Here is a 19,372-nt window from a genome sequence, read left to right as displayed (position 1 = left end):
TAGTGGAGGACAAGTCTTCCTTCCAATGGCAGTTATAGAAGCCTGTATCCCTATGCCCTCATCAATATTAGGCTCATTAGTCTTTTTTCAACTTTGTCGACCTGATAGGTGAAAAATGATTTATTGTTTTAATTTGCATTGTTTAGACTTTCATTGAAGTTGAGCATCTGTTTTCATATGGGTTTCCTCTTCTGTGAATTCTCCAATCATGTCCTTTGCCCATCTTTCCCCTGGGGCATGTTGATATTTATGTTAATAATTTATTTGTGAGGAAGTCTTCATTAAGGAGCACCTGGGTAGCTCAGTGGTTCAGCTTCTGCCTTTGGCTCAGGCCGTGGTCGCGGGGTCCTGGGATCAAGTCCCACATTGGACTCCCCACAGGGAGCCTGCTTCTCCCTCTGCCTGTGTCTCTGCCTTTCTCTTTGTGTCTCTCATGAATAAATAAAATCTTAAAAAAAAAAAAAAAAGTCTTCATTAAGAAAATCGACTTTTGTTGTGTACCATTGCATATATTTTCTTGTTTGTTTTTGGCTTTTTATATCCTTTGTTAGGCACACATTTAACATTTTTATTTTTTTATTTTTTATTTTTTTAGACATTTAACATTTTTAATATATGAAGTCCATCAAGCTTTTTCTGTCATTTTTAGTTTTGTCACCATTTTGAGAAAGATTGCCTGTTCCTCAACCATTTCTTTTCTTTCTTCCTCTCCTTCTTCCTCTCCCTCTTCTTCTTCTTCCTTTAAGTTTTAAGATAGATTTCATGGGCTTTAAAAACAAATTTCAATTTTAATTCAATGTGGAATTTGTATGCATGAGGCTCAACCTTTTTTTCCTAAACAGTACATTTATTATTGAATTTGCTTTCTCCATCTTCACGTTTTGAGTGTGGCACTGTACTCTTTTACATCTTTTTCCTGTTCCAGTCAAGGTAATTCTGTTGACTTTTTTTAATAATTCAAAACTATTTTTGCAGCTTTTGTAGAAATAAACAATCCAGATTTCGGTAAGGAGAGACTTTATTCAAAAGGATTATTGCAAGGAGAGGGGGACTGTTTTGAAAATGTGGGGAGCTTTCTTTAATCATTGCTGTTTCTCTAGAGCACGAGCTTTGATAAAGTTTAGCATTGTTATTCTCCCCTTTGGTTCAAGATGAATGAATATTATTCATCACTGAACAATTCACAGGCAATCATAAGCTTCCGAGCAGAGCAAGGCAAGGACTAAGAAATAATTTCTCGAGGACTCTTGTTGGTATTATTCCTGCAAAATCAGTTGAACCATCTGTTGAGAGGTAGTTACAAAGATAAGGCTTCTAAAAGAGGGATGCTTACAATGGGGGAAGAAAAGAAGTATTAATGTTAATGTTTCCCCTACTAATCTCTTAGGGGAAAACCTTACTAGACAAGCACGGCTTGTTGAGTGTCTGAAAGCTGAGACGACGGTGGGCTTTGTGGTGTTATCTACAAGCTTGGTTCTCCCTCATATAAGGGTAGGTATGACCTGAACATTCTACCAGACTTCCTCATGACCCAGGCAGTGGCTTATATGAGGAAGAATCCAACACATGCATGCAGTCAAGTTGTTGTTGGACTTCCATTCCTAGTGCTTCTTCAGATCCTAGAGGAAAAAGCCAACTACAAGGTAACCTAGAGTCCTGATAAACACCTGGACAGTCAGGTTTTAGTTCATGGTCAAGACAGAGGGAGATGAAAATCTGTAAGGGTTGCTGATTTGTGCAAGGTGACAGGATCTAGTCCAATTAATATATAGGCAAGGGAACTGGTTTTTCCATAGTGATGAAGAAGCCAATTAAATCTCTACCTGACGAGAGAGTTTGTAAACCATCAATGAACTTGCAATTTATGAGATGTGCAAAATGGCTTAATGAATAGAACTGGAATCTGATCACCCAAAACGATGTGCTATAGTTTTCTACTGAAACACAAATTTTCTCTGTATATTCATATCCTTTTTTATCAAAGGTAACCTTAAAAAATTATTCTTGATCATAAAACAAGGCTGGACTCTTTAGGATTGACCTGATTATTTACACAGGTACAGCAAGAATGCTAATTTAGCATATAGACCTTTGAAAGTCTTCTCTGGAATTTTTCATAAGGAATCATGGAATCATGGGTTGGCAACACTTGTACAAACTTGTTAAGGCTAGGAAGCCAAACCATGAGCTTGCCAACATATATCACCTGCAGTATCTATAGATTTGGGCAAATCCTTCTCTTTCTCAATATTCCCAAATCATTCTAAGATTCCTAGGTCTGCTAGTAAGTGACCTTCCTTACTCATCTGTAAGGCTAGAAACCTGTAAGCCAAGTACCAGGCCAGTTTCCTCAAGAGAGTTTAAGCATCGGCTCCATAATAAAGCCAACTTTAGCTTCCTATTAAGTGTCTGGTAAATTGCGAAGTATTTGCCAATACTTCTAGCCAAAGCCTGGGTTCCAGCCAAAGCCTGGAAGGGCTGGAGTGGGTACGGAAGGGTCTGACAATGGTGGATAGGGGGTGGAGGAACCAGATGTGTTGAAGGTGGACAGATCAAAGGATTTAAGGCAGCTGAAGAGAAGGTTAAGGTGATAAAAAGGAAGAAGAGGAGATGCTGGGAAGAGAGAAGTCTCAGATGATGCAGTTTGGGGAGATTTCAAGTTTCCCAAAGAAGTCTTTGAAATTCTGAATTGCCTTTAGAAAATTTTGCCAATTCTTTAAACTGAATTAGTGCCATGATGACATGTAGTCAATGGGAGAAAGATAGAGAAGATGCCTGAGAGAATAAGAGTTATCTGTGGGAGGAGTAACAGTTAACCCAGAGAAAAAAACTGTAAAAAAGGTGAGAAAGAGTCTCACTTGATTCATGCTCTCCCAAGTTCCTAGGTTAAGGAACAAAAGAGGCTTCGTGAGAAGGCCAAAGAAAATAGCTGTCCTGGAAAAGATTCTCTTTTTGTTATGAAGCATGAGAGTAACTCTACTGTGCTTCAATAGACAGGACATCCAGAGCATTAAGTTGAGATGTGAACTCAAGGATCCTCAAATTGCAGAACAGGGTATATCATTACCTATGTGGAGATGGTGGAGATCCCTAGGTGAGTTTGGCTCTTGAGCCAAGGCGTAGCACCAGAAAACTATTAAATAAAAAATAAACCTGAACTGAAGGAAGGCAGAGACTTCAAACAATTACTGCAATTAGCGGAAAGAGCTTATTGCACTAGCGGAAGAGGAGTTGTAATAGGGAGACTGCTTTGATTGTAAGATCTGCAAGCTTCTGAAAGGTCAGGTAGTAAAAGGTTTTTCTTTTATAAGGAGGAGCCAACAAGGCTAGAAAAAAACAGGTGTCCAGGAGAGGGATGAGCAGGTGGCAGCATCAGGCAATTGGTCAAAAAAGGTATTTTTGAAATCAGTTAGGAAGGGGCTTCTTGGCAGGTGCCATTAGGGGTTTCTTCTGCATCCCAGTGCCGGCTTAGGCTGAGGGTGGATGAAAGCTGGAAGGTGTGGGGAAGGAGAGAAGCTTGAATAAAATTTCATCAAGTAAAGGGAGCAGGCACTTTTTGCTGATTGGTCAGTGGGGACAAATGGGTCTTCTAGGGACACAGGATTTGGGTCAAGTTCAACATTGATCTTTATTTAAGTTGTACTTTTAACCACAGTTTTATTATGATATATATATATATAGAAGACAGATTGATGGTTAAAGAAACTCCCACACCCACGCCCAGTTTATGTTCTGGGAAACAGCTTTCTGCAAAGAACCACCACTCTTCCTCAAATGACTTAGGTGAGACTCACAGAGAACTCCCTTGTTTACCTATCAAGGTCAGACACAGACCACCCACATTCCCTTTGTGTCTCATAAATGATTAGCTGACCCATTTGACCAACTTCAGGGGTGCCTGGCTGACTCAGTTGGTAGAGCAGGAGGCTCTTGATCCCTGGGCTGTGAGTTTGAGCTCCACATTGGGTGTAGAGATTACTTAACAATAAAATCTTAAAAACAAACAAACAAAAAAAACCTTAAAATATCCTTGATGCAAGCCCCCCCCCAAAAAAAATAAAACCAATCGAGTAGGGATGAAGGAAACATGGTTAGTCCAGTGGAAGGAAGTCATAGGTTTAGCTTCAAACATTGAATTAATAAAATGTATGAATTTCATAATTCATTATGAGGGTTTTCAGAGCATATTTGCCTTTTCAGTGCTTTTACGTATGTCCTTTAGTAAAGAAGGTCATGTGGGTTAGCAATAGATGGAGAAAACAAATGGCAATCACTTTTTTTTCTAATTCTGGCCAAAATGCAAATTTTGTACAAGATATTTTGGGTTCTTACGTTTGTTTCCACGATAAAAATATAAACCACAGTTTAAAAGGAACTCATGTGGTTCTGTTGTCCTCAGTCTTGCATAGAATGTATTATAAAAAAATTACTTTCAAAAAATTATCATCATCATCATCATCATCATTATTATTATTTAAACTCAACCCTCAACCTGGGGCTCAGACTCATGATCAGAGATCAAGAGTTAAGTTACATGTGCTACTGACTGAGCCAGCCAGGTGCCCCAGAAAATTACTTTTTAAAATAAAATTAAAGCAATATTTTTCAAGATTGTCACTCCATGGAGGAGGGATCTCCTTGGGGGAAGAGACAAGATTTACCTTCCACAGGGGAATGTTTCATTAGCTCCTCTGCCACCATCACTACAGCTGGCCTACATGGGACTGCTTCACCTAGTAACACTCTGGCCCAAGGTGGGGTGGGAGGAGACTGAAGAGTCCAGAGCAATCCTCCCAAAATATTTCAAAGCCTTGAAGAGAAAGCTGGGGTCTTCACAAAAGAGGTGGGTTGACATGAAACCAATACGGTAATTTATGTTCCACTTATAAGGTACTGCTGTGCGTGCACCCTCCCACCCCGCTCCCCCTCTCCCCTCCAGCCCCGCCGGGCCCCCAGGAGTATCTAACCTGATCAGGTCCAAAGCCCTAGAGGATGAACCTTGGAGACTGGTTGACTCTAGGCCAACCTGACCCTGCTCGCCGCGTGGAAGCTTCTCCCCTGAGCAGTGACCTTTCCTAAGGATGAAGGTCACCAGGCAAGCCTCGGGATGCAGGGAAACCTACCTACTCAGAGGGTCTTAGATTGGCCCTACGGCTTCAGCAAGACCTGTGGGTGGGGAAGTGTGTATGCACTTCCATCCTTCGTTGACTTCAATGGGTACATGCTGTGAAGACGAGTAAGAACCTGTTCTTCTCTCCAGGAGGTAGAAGTCCGAGGGAAGAACACCCGCGATTCCTCTGGCTACCAAGGACACCATGTCAGCTTTTATAAGTGACACCGCACGACGCGCTACAAGGTAGGGAAAGAGGTGTTTTCGACTTTGCAGGGCACTGCGGATTGTTTCACAATCGCTGGCCTTAGTTTTTATGTGAAAACCCACACGAATGCAGTGAGTTTTTAAATACTACATTTAACAAAAAGCCTCATCAGGAGGACATAAAACTGCATGGTCATCTCTACACTTGTCATCATATAAAGAACCTCGGCATTTGCATTTTTCTTTTCTTACTAAACATTTTTAAAATCAGAAAAAGGCTGCGCTTGTCGCGTTTCCCGCCTCCGCAGCAAAGGGCAAAGAATCATGAAGAAGACCCTACTCCCTCCCCCAGCCCTTGTGCAATTTGGGGAACTAAAGCCCAAGGCGAACCTGAGGAAGCGCACAGAGGAAGCGCGGGGACGCCCGCTCCCCGCCCACCCCAGGGCTCGCCTCCCGCGGAGGGGGGCGAGCGGGGATGCTGGGGGCGGGGCCGGGCGGGATGCTGGGGGCGGGGCCAGGCGGGGCGGGGCCGGGGGCGGGATGCTGGGGGCGGGGCCGGGGGGGCGGGATGCTGGGGGCGGGGCCGGGCCGGGCGGGATGCTGGGGGCGGGGCCAGGCCGGGTGGGATGCTGGGGGCGGGGCCAGGCGGGGCGGGGCGGGGCCAGGGGCGGGGCCAGGCCGGGCGGGATCCTGGGGGCGGGGCCAGGCCGGGCGGGATGCTGGGGGCGGGACCGGGCGGGGCGGGGCGGGGTGCTGGGGGCGGGGCCAGGCCGGGCGGGGCGGGGCCAGGGGCGGGGCGGGGCCGGGCGGGATGCTGGGGGCGGGGCCAGGCCGGGCGGGATCCTGGGGGCGGGGCCAGGCCGGGCGGGATGCTGGGGGCGGGACCGGGCGGGGCCGGGCGGGGTGCTGGGGGCGGGGCCAGGCCGGGCGGGATGCTGGGGGCGGGGCGGGGCCGGGCGGGATGCTGGGGGCGGGGCCGGGGGCGGGGCCAGGCCGGGCGGGCGGCCGGGAGCCCCGAGGCGCGGTCCGCCAGCGCAGGGAGCGCGGCGCCGGGCGAGTGCGCTGTGGTTTGCCGGGCGGCGCGCTCGCGCACTTTCCTGCGCCCCGGGCGGCCGGAGGCTTGCTGCAGGTAACCGACGCGTCCAGCCCTCCCGGTCCCGGCAGCCAGGACCGCCGGCTAGGGCGCCCGGTGGCGGCCGGAGGGGTGGGAAGGATGCGAGGGAGGGGGCCGGATCTCAGCCAAGGTCCCGCTGCCCCGCGCGGACTGGGCTCCGCGGGAGCCGAGGAAGCGGAGCCGGGGCCGGAGGGAGCGCGGCGCGCGTGTGCGCTCTCGGACCCTTCCCTGGGCCTTGCGACTCGTGCGACCCGTGGAGCCCGAAGCCAGGACTCCGGTGCCCTGTGTCACCTGGAAGCCACTTTTTTCTGGCTTCTTTCCGCCGGGGCCGGGGGGCGAGTCGGAGCGGAGACCCCGGAGGAGCTGGCTGCGGGCGTGGATCGGCTGAAGAGCGGGCACTTAGTCACTCGCCGCCGTCCCTGGGGCGCCAGCCCCTGGAACTTCATTTAATCCTGCCCGTAGCCTGCGCAGGGGCATGATGAACCCCACTGTACTGATGAAGAAGCGGACACGCCGGGATGAGAACGGACTCGCCCTGGGGCAGGCCACTGGAAAGGGACACGGAAGCCCCCGCTTGCCCCTCTCCCGCGCCCTCTCTGTCCTTTCCCCGCGGGGTAGGAAGCTCGCGCGGCTGGGTCTGTTAGGAAACAGGTGATTCTGAAACACACTCTGCCCCCTTTCTAGGTTCCTTGTTTTGTTTTTTGTCAGCACCGACCTTCTGCCTCAAATTCGAACAATTTTTGCTTATTAGCGTTTTGAAGTGGAAGCAGCCCTGGCTCACAGCTCTTTTTCTTGCAGCGCTTTCTGCCGATGCAGAGCGAGTTACCAGGCACCCTCGCGGGCCACGCACTGCTTTCTCACGGTGGATGAGGTCGCCTGCAGACCCGGGCTGGGCCTTATGGGCTGCCCAGGTGTAGGTAAGTTTTGTAGCGACCTGGCGACTGTTGCATCCTTTGCTTGATTTCTTTCCAGAAGGAAGAGAGAGGCCAAGCGGGAGGGATACACGAGGTTCTCGGAAAGCATCGGTTCCTTGAGTTGAGAACAGGCTACAGGTTTCTGTGGCCTGAATTTGGTGAGTGGTAGGTGAAGGCACCCGGTCAGGGATTTGTCCCCTGCTCTGGGCATTCGGTCCCCCTTTCAGAGCTGTTCTGAAAGGCAGATTTGTTTTATAGAGGAGAGGAGGAGGGGTGAATGGTTTTTAAAGATCAGTGTAAATTACCTGCTAGGAGCCCAGGCAGTTCCAGACAGGCTCCCCTGCCAGAGGATATGGTAACAGATTTCACTTCTGGCAAGAAAGAAAAACACTGAGCTCTGTGGCTATCTGCTAGTGCTTCATGGATTTCTTTGCAGCCCTTCAAGATGGTAGTTTTGGGAAATTTGAGTTCTTAGAAATGGCTAACTCCTCAATTTTTAAAAACAACGTAACATACTGTAAATTTACAAAGTTTTATTGGTAGATGGAAGAAGTTGGTATCTTTTCTATTTCGTGGTAAGGATTTGGCGGTTGCTGCTAGCTCCTCTGTCTCTCCTTCACTGGCTCTGGGAAGGACCTCCTTAGCCTAGGCCTCAAATTTCTAATGGATTTCATCCTTCATTCATTATAATTTGTCCCTGACTGATTATAAGACAACTTCCAGGCACGGGTTGTTTCTTTCCATTTGTAACTTAGTTGCTTAACACTGAGAAAAATGTTGCCCCTGAGAATTATAAAATCAGCTGTTACAGGGACTGAATAGGTAATGGATGGGGGACCTAACGGGGTCTTGGTCTGGCACAGGTTACCTACAGAAGACCTGCTGAAACAATCTGTGTGGGTATCGGCCATCCCCTCCTCACACCCATGCAGGGATTCTGGCACAGTGTGGCTAGATCACACCCATGCAGGGATTCTGGCTCAGTGTGGCTAGATCCTTCTCCCCTCCCTTAAATAGCTGAAAAAAATCTTCTTCTTTTTTTTTTAAAGTAAAATCTGATTTAAATATTGACTCTTTCTTTTTTTCTTTTTTAAAACACAAGAGTCTGTCCAATTTGGTTCATGCATCATTCATTTTCAGATCTGCTATACCTGGTGATTGCATTCTCCGGGGGGAATGAAAAATTCTGACCAAGATGTAGATATTGTGCATTTGTCATGAAATGTGGTGGTGGGAAACCGAGATTAAGGCTGTTTGAAGGTATTTCTTCTGATTCTCAATTCCTGTTCTCTGTCACATACGGAGTACTTCGACTGCACAGAGCAAAGCAAAGCCGTGTCTTATGGGCCAACGGAGGAATTGTGTCACTGTTGCTAGTGATCCTTCAAGTGAAAATTTATTCATGGTTCTGGTTCAGGATGTCAAAAGCCCAACTTCCTAACTTAAAAGAGGAGTTCCCAAATGACTGTTCATATAAATCACATGTGTTTCTCATGGGGCCTGTGTTCTTAACCACATTGACTTTCACGCCAGTGCATGGGAGAGGGTTGTCCTGTTTCTTTGTCGCCCATCTGTGGCAAAATGCTATGTATGTTTAAGCCAGCATTTCTCAAATTTGACATTTTTGACCAGTTAAGCTTTTATTGTGAAAATTGTCCTGTGTGTTGTGGGTTGTGTAGCAGTGTGGTGGATGCCAGTAGTGTACTCCCTACAGTTACAACAACCCAGAGGTCTCCAGATGTTGCCACATGTTCTCTGGAGGATAAAGTCACCTGGTTGAGGAGAATGAGCCAACATTGAAAATGCTCTGGAAAAAAAAAAAAAAAAGAAAAGAAAATGCTCTGGAAGTTTATGAACTAAAACTGTATATACAATTAGCTTTTAAACTTTTAATGTCTAGAAGTCATTTGTAATGTTTACAGAAACATCTACATTTTAAAATATTTTTATAATAAAGGTGACTAAACCAGTGTTCGTCATGAACAGCCACATGTGTCTTGCCAGGATTTATCTCCAAGGAAATTTCAAGCATTTGACGTGATTGTTAAATTTCTGAAGTTTAAACTAGCGTAAGCTAAAAAGGAATTCCATGGTGGTTTTTATTTCTCCTCCTTTTATTTCATTTTTTTAAAAGATTGATTTATTTTTATTTAAGAGAGAGAGTACACACTGGGAGAGGGGTAGAGGAAAAGGGAATCTCCAAAGAAATCCCACTGAGCAGCGAGCCCAATGCAGGGCTGATTCCCAGACCCTGAGATCATGACCTGAGCTGAAATCAAGAGTCAGATGCTTAACCGACTGTGCCACCCAGGCACCCCCATTTTTTACCTTTTAATTTACTTGATGTCTTTAATTTTTTTAAGGTGATGAAATATCAATGAACCATGCTTACTGATTTGGAGAAATTGGCACAGAAATCTCTACTAGAACTCCAAGCAAAAATTCTAAGCAAAAATTTTAACAATGAGACTCATTGTAGATCATGTTCAGAGGAGAATTTAGTTTTAAGAAACATAAAAAGCTTTTAGCTAACAGCAGTGACTAAGACAACCTTATCTTTCCGTTGTATGAGAAATTCTAATTTTATGTAAGAGAGCTCTACGTAATACACAATATAATTCATAGCAGAAGAAGAAAATAGGGATGCCTGGGTGGCTCAGCAGTTGAGCACCTGCCTTTGGCTCACGTCGTGATTCCAGGGTTCTGGGATTGAGTCCCACATCAGGAGAAAACTAAAAAAAAAAAAAAAAAAAAAATTTAAAGAAACTTTAAAATATAATAAAAATAAAAATAAATTTATTCCCATGAATAAAAAAGAAATTCTCCCATAAATAATTTTTCTTATGCTAAAGAGTTAGCCAGATTGTGTATGAGGGGCCTGGGTACCGGAGCAACCTGTTTTCAGGCATTCATTGAACGACTACTTACTGAGCATCTGTAGATGGATGACAGTCATTGTCAGCCCTGGCGCTACAGCTATGAAGGATGGAGAGTCCCTGCCTTTTTGAGCCTTCAGCCTAGTGGCTAGAGGAGGGGGTGGAGATGGACAAGCACATAGTCCCAAAGGCTGTCCCAGTCATAAGTGGTACTCCAGAAGAGTACAAGATGAAAAAAAAAAAAAAAAAAAAAGAAGAGTACAAGATGTCCAGAGAGCATTTAACCTGAGGACCTCGACTAGGGGAGGGGATTACTCAGGGTAGGTGTCCCCAGGAAGTGATATTTAAAATAAGGCCTGAAAAATGAATAGGAAATAATCAGGTGAATTCCAACATGAGTTCTATGTTGAAAGGGTTGAGACAAAGGTAGGAATGTAGTTTTAGGGGGAGGCCTCTCAGGTCATTTTCAGGACTTTGGGCTTTAATGGAAAGGTAATGGGAACCTTTTGAAGGATGTTAAATGGGAGATGAGATGATTGACTAAGTTTGGGTTTTTGAAAAGGTCATCATTACTGTTGTGTGGAGACTGGTTTGCAGGGTTAGGCCATGCTGGTATCTAAGAATACCTTCATGCAGACTGGAAAAGGACTCCCCTTCTGGGTGCACCAGTTAGAAAAGATGCACTACTTTGTCCTAGCTAGGCCATGCCAAAGGGCTCAGGCCCTGAAGCCTGCTGCTTTGCACACATACCCTGGACAGGGGCAAGATGGGGTATGGGGGCAGAGTACAAAGGTATTTGCTATCACCTACGGATGGTGCAGTGATGCTGAATAGAAGCCAAAGACAGAGGGGTTGAGTGGAGGAGGGAGAGAGAGAGAGAGAGAGGAAGATTGAATTTGCAGCTGAAGTCAGTCTGAAAATGGTGATTATTGGGATGTGGTTGATGGACAGGGAGATATCAAGGATGTTTTGAAAGTTTCTGGCATAAATAACTGAGTGGGTGGAGTGGTGAAACCATTTATGGTGTTAGAGAACCCTGGAGGAGCAGGGGGTAGGCTTGAGATGGAGGAGGGAAGGTGAGCCACTTGGATAGGTTTTGCTGGTGAGACGTCCAAGTAGAGACAAGGAATGGCATCTGGAACTCTTGAAAGAAATTGGGTGGAAGAAGTACATGTTGGGAGCGGTCACATGTAAATAATCAAGGCCTACACAAAAGATCATCTGAGGAGGAGTGGGGGTGGGTGAGAAGAGAAGGAGGTTGGCCCAGAGACCACTGTGTGTGGAAGAGGAGAAGCAGCTGGTAACGGCTACCGAGAGACCAAATAGACATGCAAGACAGGAAGGAAATGTGGGATCTCTGGTTTCCTTTTCTTCCTTTCTGTCTTTTTCTCCTTCTTTCCTTTTCCATTTGAGATTGGAGAACCTTGAGCAAAGTCTGATGGTGCTGGCGAGTTTCTGGTAAAGAAGGAGAAGCGAAAACAGGGGGAAGTGAGAAATACGTGACTGAGCCTGGTTTCAGAGGAGGCAAAAGAGGCTGGATTCCGTTACACAGGTGGGGAGATTGGGCTTGGATGGAAAGGGTGGGGGGAGAGGATGGGTGAGGTGCCTCAAAGTTGGCAGAACCATCTGCTGAGTTTGGTGGGTAAGTGAAGTTAGCTACTTCCATCCACCAATACTTATGAAGCATTTTCTAGTGCCAAACACTGGTAGGTTCCTTGGAAAGGATTATGATTGCTGTCGGTTACCATTATGCTCAGGCCTGGTAGAGTAAGAAATGTGTTTGGTCTGTGTCCCTGGTTCCTGACCCAGAGTTCTGAAGCCCTGGGAATTTCCTGAGGGATTGGGATGATAGGAATATCTTCTGTTATTCCTGTAAGGAGCTCTTTTCCCCACCTTTTTATGCTAATGAGGTGGCTGAGGTTTGTGTGTGTAGGGGGGCCCTAGGTAGCCTCAGGATGGGGTAGTCACCGGAAAGAACCAGTAATTAGAAGGCTGGAGCTTTCAGCCCCACCTGCTATCCTCTGGGAAGCTGGGAGGGGCATGCCTAGAGATTGGGTTATAGAAACTCTTGATCAACACTATTTGGAAAGCTTCCAGGTTGATGATCCCAGCAAGATGCTGGAGTAAAGGAGTACACCAAGGGACAATCCAAGGTAACTGTGACATTTTCATGGTGGTGGTGGTTGGGGGGGATGTGACTGCTTTTCAGAAGAATTTATGCTACAGAGACGCATTTTGGAAACAGCTGTTTGGAAATGTTTTCGCTGTAATCATGTTGCCAAGAAATATGATAGATCTGTGACTGATCAAAACTCTTAAAAAACCGGAAACCTTTAAGAACTTAGAACAAGATTGTCGGACAAAATCTTTTAAGTGAAGAGTATCAATGGGTTTTGAATCCATTTGTTGGATTTATGAAAATGTGGCACCTTACTGCCTAGTGTGCATGGAAAATTGAGAACTACCAGCTGAATTTCACCCAAAAAACCTTTGTGTAAGTGGTGGACAGATCGAAAACTAAGTATCAATTTAGATAGCAGAGCCCAGTGTTGTACTGTTTTCTCAGTGTATCCTTGTCACCCCAGACAGCCATTAAAACAAGATGTTAGGATACAGGAAACTTGGAAGCTGCCCTTCACAGTGCTCTAGAACAGGATAATTAACTAGGTTTTTTTCTTTTTTCTTTTTTCTTTTTTTTTAAGATTTTATTTATTTATTCATGAGAGTCACAGAGAGGCAGAGACACAGGCAGAGGGAAAAGCAGGCTCCCTGCAGGGAGCCCGATGTGGGACTGGATCCCGGGGACCCCAGGATCATGCCCTGGATCATGCCCTGGGCCGAAGGCAGGTGCTCAACCACTGAGCCACCCAGCTGTCCCTAACCAGGAGTTTTCAAAAAATAAAAGGTGCCTGCGTGGCTCAATGGGTTAAGGTCTGCCTTTGGCTCAGGTCATGATCTCAGGGTCCTGGTATTGAGTTTGCTTCTCCCTCTCCCTCTGCCCTTCCCCCCTGCTTGGGCTCTCTCTCAAATAAGTAAAATCTTCAAAAAAAATAATAAAGCATATTTAATCTAGTGCTTTCATTACAAATATTAATAACTTTTGTATTTGCACCATAAGTAATTAAACTAATAGGCTTTATTTCCTTTTTTCCCCATCTTTTTGTTTTATAATGTACATAATTTATTAGTAAAAAAAAATTAGTATTAATTTTTAAATTTATTTAAATTCAATTAATTAATTAACGTATAATGTATTATTAGTTTCAGAGGTAGAGTTCAGTGATTCATCAGTCTTATTTTTTTTTAAGATTTTATTTATTTATTCATGAGAGACACACAGAGAGAGGCAGAGGGAGAAATAGACTTCCTGCGGGGAGCCTGATGTGGGACTTGATCCCAGGATCACGACCAGAGCCAAAGGCAAATGCTCAACCACTGTGCCACCCACGTGTCCCTCATCAGTCTTATGTAACACCTAGTGCTCATTATATCACGTGCCCTCCTGAACGTCCATCACCCAGTTACCCGGTTCCCTAACCATCTCCCCAAGTACATATAATTTTTAAAGAAATATACATATACTAATAGGACTTACCCAAAGCTTTTACTCTTGGCGTTTGTACTAAAAAATTGAAAAGCCTATTGCTAAAAACGGAGTCAAATTGTTGCCCTCCCCCTATGGCAATTTGAGAACTAGATTTCCTTGTAAACTTTAAAACTACCTCATCCCCATGATGTGATCCTATAATTCATTCATGGAAAATAAAATTGTTACTAGAGCTTATATTCTAGAAAGTAATGAATACAGAATGTATGCGGGTCATATTTCTCTTGAGATGTGTGCGTTATACTTCCTTTATATAATCCACTTCAAATGCTTAAAAAAAAAAGAAAGAAAAAAGAAACTTCCAGGGGTTGTGGCTAGTGCTCTGCTCCAGGACAGGTACATGCTTTAAGTCATTTCAACATAGGCCTTGTTTTCATTCTTTTGTTCCCTAGCCACCTCCATGCTGTTGATAGAGATCTACCTCTATGCCATGTTGGGTCTTTTGGGGAAGCAGATTGGTGAGGGCTACATTCCCCTTTGCAGGGGATGGTGAGGGTTAAAAAGCAAGTCTTGAGTCACCTCTGCCCTGTCGAGGGGCTCTGGCTCCATCTCCCACAGAAGGTTCACTTGGGGGTAGCAGTATGATTCAGCCCATCATGGGTTGGAATCAAGGAATCACAAATTTTCTGGGATCAGAGGCTGGACCCAGGAATGCCTAAGGCACCATCCTAGGCTGTTTGACTTGCTAGGCCTGTTTGTCCTTTAGAGAGATGCCCCTATTCCATCCACTTAGGTGGAATACTCAGATCTAATCTTTGTTTACTGTTTCCCCATGTTATGTTAATCGAAGTCATTCGATTCACTCAGGAAGATTCATTTCTAACACTGCTGCTAATTAATAGAACACCTGGCTCACCAGGAGAATTCCTGAAGCAGATGTAGTAGCTGCAAATGGAGCATGGCCATCCCAGGAATGAGTCCCCGTTAACCATCCCCACTCCCAGGGGGCCATCAGAGCTGTTGTTTCTGGACAGTCAGGCTAGACGCTCTCTCCTGTTCCTTGCAGCACTACAATGGTTGCATTGTTCAGAAAAGAGTTTTTATCTATATTGACCACACCTATAATTTCTCAGGAAAGGCTCAGCAAATAAGCATTGTGTGGATTCCTTGAAATCAGGAAGATACATTATTTATGATTGTACTCCCCCCTGCCCCCCCACACCCCCCCCACCCCAAAGTATAATACCGTTCTGTTTTGTATAATAGCTGCTAGGTGTGGAATTAAATTGAGTGCATTCGAGTATTTGTTAGTAAACTTGAAATAGAGTTTCTGATTGTGGAGGTCTGAAAAAAGTTAACCTCTCGGCATGAACTAAAAATCTGAACAATGTCCAGACAAGAGAAAATATAAATAATAATAATGAACAAATTGCTAACATTTATGAAAGGCGCATGTGTTAAATGCAGTGTAAGTGCATGACAGATTGTCTCACTTATTCTTTATAAAAACTCTAAAGTGCACGTGACCCTAAGCCAATCAAATTACTTAGTATTTTTGTTGTTGTTATTTATTATTATTTTTACCCCCCAAAGCAGCCAAAGCTTGAAGTGCTTATGGAAGTCTGAGTTGGTGGGTGATGATACCCAGTTTTTGAGCTGAGCAGTCTGGTTCCAAAGCTGAAATCATTGCTACCAAACTCTCCTTCTAGCATATAAATATACTCAAGAGAAAATAATGAGCCAGTGGTAATCAAAGAAATACAAAATGAAACCTCAGTGATGTACCATCATCCAGATGCGATAATTACAAAAATAATTATATAGTGGATGAATATGTGGCACATAATTAAGATAATTATACAGTAAGTGTAGAGAAAATGGTGCTCAGATACTACTAGTGGCAATGTGAGTGTAGTCCATTTGGAAGGCAATCAGGAGTCATAGAAATGTATAAGTTTTGGTCCAAGAATCCTACTCCTGGAAATCTTTTATAAAACCAAGAGAAAACAAATTGTGTGTATTTCAAAAGAGTTCATAGTTCATGTTTATAACAATATAATTTGGAAAGGCCCTTAATATCCAACCATGAGACACATACTAACTGTGGCAAAAACAATAAAGACTCTTGGATGTCCATTAAGAGAAAATTGAATCCTAGCTGCTATTACATCTACACATGTAAGTCAGTAGTGTTCCTGGACAGGCATCAGAAGGGAACTTGAAAATGAAGTGTAACTAAATTGGAACTCTGAGTGGCTATTTGTTTCAAAAATATCTTCACTATAATATTTTGTAAGCATACTTCCCTGGAGCTAATGTTGGAAGATTGAGGCCGTTTTATCTCACCTGGCAATTTTAAAAGAATTTCCTGAAGTGAAATTAAAAACTTAAACATTTCAAAATTGCTAGAGTAAATACCCTGCCCTCAAACAAAAAGATGATCACTGAATAGTTTTGGTTCTGTATGCTTCTCAGATTTTTCCAGTGCATACAGATAGTATATTTGGAACCTTGTTTGTTTGTTTTTAATGGGTTTATTCTATACATACTGGAGTGCAGCTCCTCTCTGGATACTGTCTCATCTCAAAAATCTTTTTGTTGGGATCCCTGGGTGGCTCAGCGGTTTGGTGCCTGCCTTTGGCCCAGGGTGCGATCCTGGAGTCCCGGGATCGAGTCCCATGTCGGGCTCCTGGCATGGAGCCTGCTTCTCCCTCTGCCTGTGTCTCTGCCTCTCTCTCTGTATGTCTATTGTGAATGAATAAATGGAATCTTTAAAAAAACAAAGAACAAAACTTTTTGTTGTGTCATTACATAGAGAATTCATTCTTGGCTTTGGCAATATTTTCTTTTTTTTTTTTTTTTAAGATTTTATTTATTTATTCATGAGAGAGAGAGAGAGGCAGAGACACAGGCAGAGGGAGAAGCAGGCTCCATGAAGGGAGCCCGATGTGGGACTTGAACCCAGGACTCCAGGATCATGCCCTGGGCCAAAGGTAGGCGCTAAACCGCTGAGCCACCCAGGTGTCCCAGCTTTGGTAATATTTTCAAATTCAACAAATATATCTAAGTGTAATCTAGGTACAATGAAAACATTAGATCAAGTTTGTCACTCAAGTTTATGCATCTGCTTCAAGGGAGTGGTTAGGTCTCAGATCACACATGGGTCCCTATATCTTAGGGCTAAAGCCTTCAGGAGGAGAGTTTGTCATATTGACACCTGCAGGAACATTTGGAAGGTTAGGAGGTAGGGCAAGGTATGATCCGAAGCTCTTAATAACTGGATCCAGTGTTGTTTTTGGCCAGAAAGTGAGACTTCTCTGTTCTCTCTCCCCTCTGGGGAGTCAGCCCTGGGCTGAACTCCATCTCACCTCTTCCCTGCTAGTATACTGGAGCAAATGGTTGTATTCAAAGCAAACTAAAGCCTCAGTTTCCTTGACTGTGAAGTGAGAGGGAAAAAGTAGCTACTTACAGGGTTGCGGGAATTGGGACAATGTATTTAAATGCTTGGCTTGAAGTTCTTGCTAGGTGTTCATGTAAGCAATCTCCTTAATCCCACAATAACTTCCATTGTGAAAGCGCCATCAATTTTAATATCGGCTTTTAGGGAAATTAAAAAAAAAAAAAGATCACCATAGTAGTGAACATATACCGCATTAAGTGCCTCTCAATTTCAAAAGCTGTTAACGTAAGGAAGAAAGTCCTCGCACTTGAGCAAGTGCAGCCTATTAGTACTGCACCTGTCTTGTCAGGGTCAACCCTGTTATCTCCACACCTGACACTCAACCTGGCCGGGGCTCAGCTTCCCTTGTCCCTGTCCATAGTCCACCTGCTGAGGAGCAGCAGAGTGCTGCATCACTCAGGAGTTGGGGACCCCCGACCGAACCCAACTGCCCTTGTACACAGATGAACAGCCCCAAGTGCAGAAAGGTAAGGTCAGTCCAGCACACAGGATGAGCACCTCCCAGTACAAGGCCAGTTGTTTGGGGTTTCTTGACAGACACTCATTCTGTCCCACCTGACACAGGGGGCTTTGAATTCATGATATGCTTGCCAACACACTATAATTGAGAGCATTTAAATACTGTACTCCAGTTCCCTTGGAGCTTGAAGGCACATCCAAGTTACTGCTGTGCCTTTCTTTGAGGGAAGGAAGGGATTTTGAACGAATCATCAACTCTTCATTTCTTTCTTTCATTTTTCGAATTGATAAGCCATGCTAGGCCCAGGAAGCAGTGTGAGTAGAAGGGGTGGGCAAAGAGCCTGAAACCAGGTCAGATTACCAGGAGCTCACTGAGGACATGCATGGAACAGTTCAGAGACAGCATTATGTGGAATTCAGTGCTGAAATGGGAGGTTATGGTGATGACACCTGTTCTGTTGATCTAGCAGCAGCTGCATACCATAGTCTCTGCTTTATAGGTTTTTATAGGTTTTTGAATCACCACCAACCCAATGAGCTCCACTTTTCAGACAAGGAAATCAAACCTCGGAGAGATGAGGTAACTTGCTGAAATCATACGTTAGAACATGACATAGTTAGGATTTATAGCCTCATCTGTTTGACTTCACACTGCTGTTTTGCTCTGAGGCTTCCACTAGCCAGTGAGGTTTGATTTCATGGAGGATGGTTCAGGAAAGGGACTATATGCAAGAGGTTGTGCTGGATTTTAATATGATAGAGAGAGCACTTCTCATTCTTGGTAATGCTTAGCTTTATAATTTTTTGTAAAATAAAAGGGAATATCCACTCTGACAATTATGATTAGCCAGCCAAAAATCCAGAAACATGGTATGACCTGGAATTTTAGGATTTCCTTTAAAAACAAAAAGGAATCTAGTTTTTTGGATTAGGGTTTCTGGGACATAGGAAGCATTTATTTTTTTATTTTATTCTATCTTTTTTTAAGATTTGTATTTATTTATTTTGACAGAGAGAGACAGACAGACAGACAGCAAGCAGGGGGAATGGCAGAGGGAGAAGAAGCAGTTTCCTGCTGAGCAGGATCCTGGGATCACCACCCAAGTTGAAGGCAGACGTTTAACCAACTGAGCCACCCAGCTGTCCCCATAGGAAGCAAAACCTAGAATATTTAAAATTGAGATTGTTCAGAAAATGGAGGACCTATGGGCTACATAGCAAGCAGGTGTGGTGGAAACCAGGGCCATTGTTAAGCTATTTCTACTGAAGAATTGTTCTGGGGCACCTGGATAGCTCAGTAGTTGAGCATCTGCCTTTGGCTCAGGTCATGATCCTGGGGTCTTGGGATTGAGTTCTGCCTGGGGCTCCCTGCAGGAGTCTGCTTCTGTCTCTGTGTCTCTCATGAATAAATAAATAAAACCTTAAAAAAAATAATTCGTTCTGGACATGTGGGTTAACTAACCGTGTGAGCTCTGTGCCCCAGTATTCTCATCTTAAAAATTAATAGACCAAAGAAACTTGAAAATACTGTTCAAATCTAAAAGTTTGTTTCCATAAAACTGTGGTGCTTTATTTAGTATTCTAAACTACTTAGTATTAGATTTTTTAAAAAATGAAAGGAAAAAGTTTATTACTCTTCAGTCTGGAATTTTGAAGTGAACAATAAGATCTTTTGTACTCAATTT

General features: G+C 44.2%; 1 protein-coding gene across 7 annotated transcripts in view; it reads left to right on the top strand.

Moving 5' to 3' along the window:
* Nucleotides 1-6,319: 6,319 nt before the first annotated feature.
* Nucleotides 6,320-19,372, top strand: part of GCNT1 (glucosaminyl (N-acetyl) transferase 1) — a 57,482-nt gene continuing 44,429 nt past the window's right edge. For 4 of the 7 annotated variants that reach the window (XR_012036148.1, XM_072837727.1, XM_072837722.1 and 1 more), the window contains exons 1-2: nucleotides 6,320-6,446; nucleotides 7,230-7,348. The gene's annotated coding sequence lies outside the window, so the exon portion shown is untranslated. Of the gene's footprint in view, nucleotides 6,447-6,553; nucleotides 7,083-7,229; nucleotides 7,349-11,634; nucleotides 11,774-16,636; nucleotides 16,762-19,372 lie in introns of those variants that run through there. The other 3 variants (XM_072837726.1, XM_072837729.1, XM_072837731.1) reach the window with 3 other exon arrangements.

Source organism: Canis lupus, chromosome 1, assembly GCF_048164855.1.
Source record: "Canis lupus baileyi chromosome 1, mCanLup2.hap1, whole genome shotgun sequence".
NCBI lineage: Eukaryota > Metazoa > Chordata > Mammalia > Carnivora > Canidae > Canis > Canis lupus.
Note: the sequence above shows the minus strand (reverse complement) of the source record. Positions and strands in the feature narration are given on the sequence as shown.